The following is an 8,082-nucleotide window of genomic DNA, read 5'->3' on the forward strand; positions in this document are numbered from 1 at the left end:
GACCAAATTTCGAGTATTTTTTATTTCTTTGTCACTCTTGACCATATTTGCAAACATCAGTAAGAGAGTATTTGAATGTTTTTGCAGGTTTACCAGGTGGGTGTCGAATCCAACAAATAATAAAATTCTCACTCTCAAATAAATACAAATTGTAATAGTGATGAGCAAGGTCGTATCCACAGAGATTGGGTAGATTTATTTTAATGAAAATTAAAGCAAAGAAAAAGGGGTTTTAAAATTTCGAAGTGAAATAAAAGAAAACAATTATAATCAACTAAAAATTAAAGAAAAATCAATATCAGGCAAATATCCAACCAAAGGTATAATTTCAGAATTGGTTCAGAGAATTGATCACAGATCCCTATTTTGGCTAGAATTGGTAGTTTCTCTAATTATTAATGTTGTCGATAGATTAAATCCTAAGAGCTTGTTTAGGGTTGTTTATTGACAAGGGAAGTAATCAAAGAGCTTGTTTTGGTTATCGAGAAAGTAAGGAGAGATAGGTTGTGGTCATTAATTCTGAAATTATACCTTTGGTTGGATATTGTTGATAGACTAAACCCTAAAAGCAAATCCCACCAAAATAGGAAGTCTTGGCAAATCCTAGAGATTAAGAAAGGGTAAATAAATCTTTCCAGCTGTCATACATATCTTTTTCTCCAACAAATTCGTAACCCTAGGTCAAAAATCTCAGATCTAGTAAGGCGCGCCCACGCTTTAAGCAAAATCCGCTTCTGGAATGTATCTCTTTTTGAGCTCCGATTTTTTTTCTCTCCAAATCTCTTGATTTTGAATTCAATTTGATTTAACTCCTCAATCTACTCCATAAAATACAAAACATAATCAAAATCCAAGATTTAAGCATTTATAACCATTAAAACATGAGGAAATATAACAAATATATAGATATTATGAATGCTTATCATTACCCTAGATTCCAGATTCAACCAAACCCTCAAGAATGTTCAAGGGTATAATAAAAAGTTGAACAATCCGTAAAACCATTACAGATGCAACCGAAGCTTTTAAAAAGAAAGAAAAAGAAAAGAGAAGAAAATATCACACTTGGGCAAAAATATGTCCAGCTCCGATAGATAATGTGCGCAATATCACACTTGGGCAAAAATATGTCCAGCTCCGATAGATAATGTGCGAATGTCAATGATGTATTGAATATTTGAATTTGAATTTGTTTCTTCAGTTTGTATGTTGTGCTCACATAAATAAAATTGAATTGTCCTAGAGTGAGTAAATTGGTATGCATAACACTTCATAAACAACACTACATTATCGACAAACAACAATACTTGAAATACAATTCTATAAACATACCCGTGTAGTGCATACTATCACATTAATTTCAATAACACTTCATAAACAACACTATATTATCGACGAACAACAATACTTGAAATACAATTAAATAAACAAACCCGCACAAATATATGCCAATTAAAAGGGAAATGAAGAAAACCCTAAATAAATAGTAACCCAATTTTCAAGCAAAGCAGCCGGACCCTTGGTTCAACATTAATTGTCCGGTTCACAAAACATTAGACATTACAATTTAATAATACTTAAATGGATTAAATGGGTATACATTGACATGTAATATTTATATGAAAATACTATTCTTAATTACTTTAATTATTAATTGAACATTAAATTAAATACTATCACAAATAATTTCTAATTTATTATTTTACTCAGTCTTAGGTTACGATTTATATTGTATAATTTTCAAATTATGTTAGTATATTCTGTAATTTATAACTAACATAATTAGAAGATTCGATAGATCATTTCCGACTTATACAATGTATGTACCTCAATGATAAACATCCAATTATTCAAACAAATATAGTGTACCAATTTCATAGGCAACCCGCGCAGCGCGCGGGCTTTTTAACTAGTTAACCATATAACAATATAATGTTTTCTTTGAAGATGAATAAAGTGTTAGAGAGTGGGGTGACAATGGTGGAGAGATTATACATATTATTTACAATTAAATGTATTGATATGTTATTTATATTGTGAAATGTGGAGTACTAACAAGGTAGGTTTCCTGATTCTTATATGTATATATTAGTGAATTCATGGTAATTGTTTTGGTAAAAGAATAGTTAATTTGGTGGATATAGATAAAGATTTTTTTAGAATTTGTTTAAGAAAAAAAAAAAAAAGATAAATAATAAAGAAGTCATTTAGTTGGGAATAAAACTACTAATTAAGGTTACCACTTTTATTATGTATGTTGGTTAATTTGACTATTTCTATAGAACAAATCAAAATTAATATGTTTTGATTTAGAATTAGAGTTTGTTCGTAGAACTTAATTTGTATTTGTATTTTAGATCTTCTGCCTGTGTTAAATTTCTTGCTTGAATTGGTTATTGAGTTAGCAATGTTTTTGTTCACTGATTGAGTAATTATTATAAATTGGACCTGGCCAATTAGAGAAGTTTTTAAACTACAGTTTAAACTATAAAATTTATGATTTTTCTGATTATTCTTTGTGAAGAATTGAAGGTCTTTTGAAACCTTCAGTTAACAATATAAACTTGACTGAACTTGGAGTGTTAGTGAATTCTAATATGAGTTATTGAGTATCTTGTTGGGAAAAACATTTAGGTTGGTGTGGGGCTCTAGAATCTTACGAGGCCTAACAAGAATGTTCCATTACATCGGCTCAAGCATTGTGATCCAATTTCGGTTGGATTAGCACCAGAGCTTGTGACTTGGGCAGAATTGCGACCTCCAGATCCAGCCTTCTTCCAGAATGGGTGACTCCAGCGGCCCACCTAAGGCCAGACCTTCCAGACCAAGGTAAGTAGCATTCTTCCTATTTTACTTTATCATAATTTACCCAAAATTCTGTATCTTAAGCAAATCAGGACTCCTATTACTATTAAGTCAAGTGAATCAGGATCTTTCCTAGTCACGAGACTTTTACACTTAAGGACTTAGAGTCCTATCAGGATACAAAGACTCAACAACTATTATATAAATAGAGGTATGTTTAGGCATTTACCCTCAATATCACCTATACCAACACCCAAGCTCTTACTCCTGAGAGCTATCCTACTACACTGTGGTTCTAGTCTCCAACTTGACCTTTGGTAACCCTTCCTTCCCTTACCCTCACTAAATTGCCTCATGCAACTTTAGTGACTTGAGCGTCAGAGCGCCTGCGACAGACACCACACCGGTGTCCAAGTAAGCTCCATGCTTGTTTGCTCTTTGTGCAGGTACATCGAATTGCCAGTGGCCTCAACCTAACGGGATCAGACCCTACTTTTGCAACCGTAGATTTTAGCGTCTACAGTGGTGTATTGTTGATCTTATCTTATTCAGATTTTGACTATCGTGTGTTTTGCCTCAATCGCAGTCCTGTTTAAGATTTTGGGTACTTTTCTTGAAGGCTTTTCTGGTTAATGGTAAAGAATGGCTAGAGTTAGAGATATAACTAAGATTTTAAAGAAGCTGTGCAACATACTACTGTTTCTTTAGGTTACGATGAGGTATGTTTACTTTTTGAATTCACCAAATTTGAAGTTATTTTCAAGATGTTTTATTTTTTAGAAGTTATTTGAAAATTTTGAATTGTTAGGGAAAGATTTGGGTATAGTGTTTGCCAATCTATCCTGTGCCCTTTTAAATGGTTAAATTTTCATCACATATACCTTTTTAAAAGAACTGTGGGAGTAGAGTTCCTTATTTTTTAAAAACACAAACATGTGTGAAGGTTAATTATGTTGGCGTTTCTGATTTCAATGCATCAAGATCATTGATTCTAGAGTTGTAACTTTAATATATGAAGAATTTGGCTATCCATCTATTGATGCTTGATTTTGACACCAACTATTCGCACGTGCAAAGTGCTAAGCGGACTTAGAAATTACACGTGAACTAGAAAATTAAACATATAAAAAGGGAGACGATTTTTAAAGTGGTTTGGATGCTCAAAACGAATTCTATGTCCACTGTCTTTTTATTTATGAAAGAGTACAATCAGGTCACATGTAGCGATCAAAGAGAAAAGAAATATAGAGAGGGAGAGAGAGTGTTTATATTATCAGGATTAGAATCCCGAAAAATGAGAGGGGAGCTCTCTATTTATAGTAAGAGGTTTCTAGGTAATGATTATGAGTCTACCAGTGGGCAGGTGCCATACAGTTCCTATCCTGCTTCCCATTGGCCGGTTGCACAGAGGATATCCTTAAATCGGGTAAGGCTTGGGCAAGTGGGGGCCTCCCAGCCATTGACTCATCAGGCCTTTACCTGCCAAGTTAATGACAGCCTTACTCTTTTTGTCCTTGGACGACGTGGCAACGCCTGGACGACACAATGCCTTCCTGAACTCTGATTGGTCCTCACTAACGTAAGCTTGTGTTAGCTCTAATTTTTTAGGCATAACAAAAGCCCCATAGTTCTTAAGGTTCAAGGCTTGAACTTTGAGAACTTCATGATTATGCTCTGATTTGACTCATCTCGAGGATCACTTGCTCTAGCTACAAGTGGAGGACGGCTGAAATAACACGAAGTTCATGATTTTACTGGACTAGCAAACTGAGTAGAGGTCGTGATGTGGGCTTGGCGAACTTCGCAAGCGAACGAGATGATCATCCCCTAAAGGTTCAGCGTCTTGGGGTCAGATCCTGCTCAGTGCTATAGCTACATGCTTCGAACTTTGCTTATCGCTCTTAACTTGAAAACACTTAGAAAATTCTCGTCAGAAGTCAGAGGTCACTTCATTTTGAGCTTAATACATGGAGAAGAATGTTTCATTTGAACAACCTTTTTAGATGTTATCTGTTACGCTTGACAGTTGACCTGTTCAATAAAGTAAGATTTATCTAACAGATGTGTCTTTGCGCAATAAGTGTCAGCCAAGAGCATTAAATGCAAGCCATGCTGAAACAACATTCTCTTTTAAAGTATTAAATGCGAAAGAGGGCGCATTCAATACGATGAAGATAACCACGTCGACGTTTGGTGTCTCTAACGGAGGAAGCATCGATTGATCTTCATGAAGCGTGAAGGTTACTCTTCATGGGAATTGGCGACACGTGGTTGCTTCCAACGACTAGGAATGCGTCCCGCCCAAAAGCTGCTTGCAAAGGAAACCCAGCGTTGCCTTCTTCCCTATAAAAACCCAACCCCATTTCATGATTTTCATAGAACTCAAATCTTTAGAGAGAAAAAACAGAGTTTTTTGCACTCAAAAAACTAGTTCATCCTTCTTCCCTTGATGCGCACTCGCCGCTACGAGAGAATGTTCATCCCCAGCAACCAAGGGGTAACGAATGTTCTTCACTTTCTTCTTTTCATTCCTGTTAAAAACTCGATTTTTTCACAGTAATTGTGGGTTTGAACGATTGGTGAACTTGACATGATGCACATCTTTGGGTAGTGTTAAAAAAGGAACACTCTTAAAAATCGAAAACTTAGGGCACAGATCCTTGGGAACTCGTTCTCAAGGACGTTTAGGGTTTTTAGAGGCTAAGGAAGGAAAATTAGGGTTTTTCTTACTCTTTTGAGTTGTCGTACGAAACATTGCGTACGGAGACCGAGTCACCTCTTCATGTTGCACCTTTTTAGACTTTAGGAGTAATGAATGCTTCGGAGATGAGAGCAGCTGCTAGAACCAACTTGAAGCCCCCGAGCACCTCAGTGGGTCCCACATAGGTGGTGCTATCAGCAACCATTGCGGATGAGATACAAAAGGCGGTAGACTAGTTTGCAATCAACGTAAACGTCTACCAGCATAGGAAGCACACCGCTTAGGACTCTTCAAAAGGAATGGCTGCGATCTCAGAGTCAATCTTCAAATGCAGGGTGACAATACCTTTTCACCCATTCATCAGATCGATCCTCGATCACTTCGAGGTTGCGCCATTCCAACTGACGCCCAATACATATATGATAGCAATTGCTATGTATATCACATGCCACGAACATGAACTCGCAGAGCTAACAATGTTAGAACTCGCATGCGCTTACTACTTGAAGAAAAGCAAGGACAATGATTCATTCTATCTCACGAAGTGATCTACGATCGAGGGAGAGATATTTGGTTACCCCAACAATGTTGGGGCTTATGACACCAAATATTTCTTCTTCAAGCATGATGGCGTTTGTAAATTTAGGGAGCTGAGTAGCTTTTTCCCTTTTGTTTCCAAACTGGCTATCCTTTCCTTTAATTCTCTTTTGGTAGTGAAGGCTAATAATTTTTTTTTTTTTTTTGGTAGAGAACAAGACGATTAGGTTGTCGGCTTTCGTAGATTTCAGCCGTATCAAGGCGTTTGGTCATTTACTCAATCAGAGTCGTGACGCAAAACTGCTCTTGACCATTGCCAACCTGCGAAAGTATGGATTCTTTAGCCCTGAGGCATCTTTAGAAGCTCTAGCCTGTAAGTATCTTTGTATCCAGAAGAACTTTTAGCTTTGCACCAAAGATGACATTTTTGCTAACACATTTTCATGGCGTGCAACGACTATGCCACCAAGGGTTTCGAAGCCGCCTACAAGGGCTGGGGGGTTTGTATTCCCCTGGGTCAACCCAACTGAGCCAATCAATGTGACCCCTAGTGTCGCCCTCGCATGAGGGGTTCAAATCGGTGTCGAAAGGCAACCACCCACGGAGTGACGCGTAAAAGCTCCTCGACCAGTGGCTGCTCGTGCTATGAAGCAGAAAACCATGGGCCACAAGACCAAGAAAAGGAAACAACTAACTGCCAAAGAGGAAATGGAGTCAAAGCCAGAGGGCTTCGAGGAGCTGCCGGAGAGAACTCAACCCTAGCTCGTCGCTTACTTGGGAGTGCCCTCAATGGGCCCCCCGGCACTTCAGCTGCCCCTAGGAGCTCACACAAGAGGCAGGAGCAACCACAGCTGCTTAGAAAAGAGCGGGCAGGCTACGGGTTGAGGATATACCTGCCCTCTCGGGGTCAGACTCGTCCATGCTACATTCCCTAGGGCAACTATCAGAGTACTTGCAATCGGTAATGTACACCCTGTTGGAATGCCAGCTTGCCAAGAACTTCGAGGAGTTCATGGCTTTCTAACCTACCGACCTGGTGGCTACCACGCTCCAGCTTCACAATCAGGTAAAACGACCTGTTCTATTTGAGAACTTTCTTAGCTCTTTATGATTTTGAGAAAAGGAAACAGACTTTTGTCTCTTTTCCCATGCAGTCCCTGCTCCCCTTGACCGTGGCCTAGTAGAAGATTGACATAGACTCTGTTGACAATCTCCACGAGCTGAATGAGGAGAATGCCAAGCTGAAGCAGGACCTCGCGGCCATGGATGCAGAGGCTAACGCGGCTCGCATCCAGGCGGATCAGTACCAGGCAGAGAGAGATTCTGCACTTCGAGCTATGGATTTTCAGAAGGCCAAGCTCGAAAAGAGGGACGAGGATAAAAAGGAGCTCTAGCGAACAGGGGCAAGACTCACCAAGGAGCTGAACGCGAGAGAGAGAGAGAGAGAGAGAGAGAGAGAGAGCTGAAGGTGACCAATGATCGCGTGAAGGTGGCAGAGGAGAGTCGGGCTCAACTGTGGGAGAACTTTGAGAAGTAGAAGAGGGCGATGGAAGTGGACCTCGAGCTGTCTCAAGGACAAGTTGCTTCATTGACCGAGTAGATGAAGCAACAAAACCTTGAGCTTGAGAGGATGGTTGCTCACTGGGTAATACAAGCCATTTACAACCTATGGCCGAGAAACCCGTAGATGGACATCTTCAACCTTCCAAACGAATACCAATCCATCCTTGTTTCCATGCTTCAGGCTGAAGAGGCCAAGCAGCAAGAGAATTCTGGAAGATCAGGTGGACGATCTGGATGCTGATGATCATCTAGAGGATTGGGAGGTCGTGCTCGGGGGGCTTGGAGATGAAGGCCAATGATCACTCTTTTTTCTTTCCTTGTAGTTCTCCCAGCTTTTTAACTTTTGTAACTCCTTGTCGCCCCTTGTACATTTTATATATATATATAAAAGGAACTCTTGGTCACTTGTGATAGCACTTTTATAACTTAAACACTTCACAAAACAAATATGACTTATTTGACCATTGAACTTGCAA

The sequence above is a fragment of the Pistacia vera genome, unplaced genomic scaffold, assembly GCF_008641045.1.
Source record: "Pistacia vera cultivar Batoury unplaced genomic scaffold, PisVer_v2 Contig104, whole genome shotgun sequence".
NCBI lineage: Eukaryota > Viridiplantae > Streptophyta > Magnoliopsida > Sapindales > Anacardiaceae > Pistacia > Pistacia vera.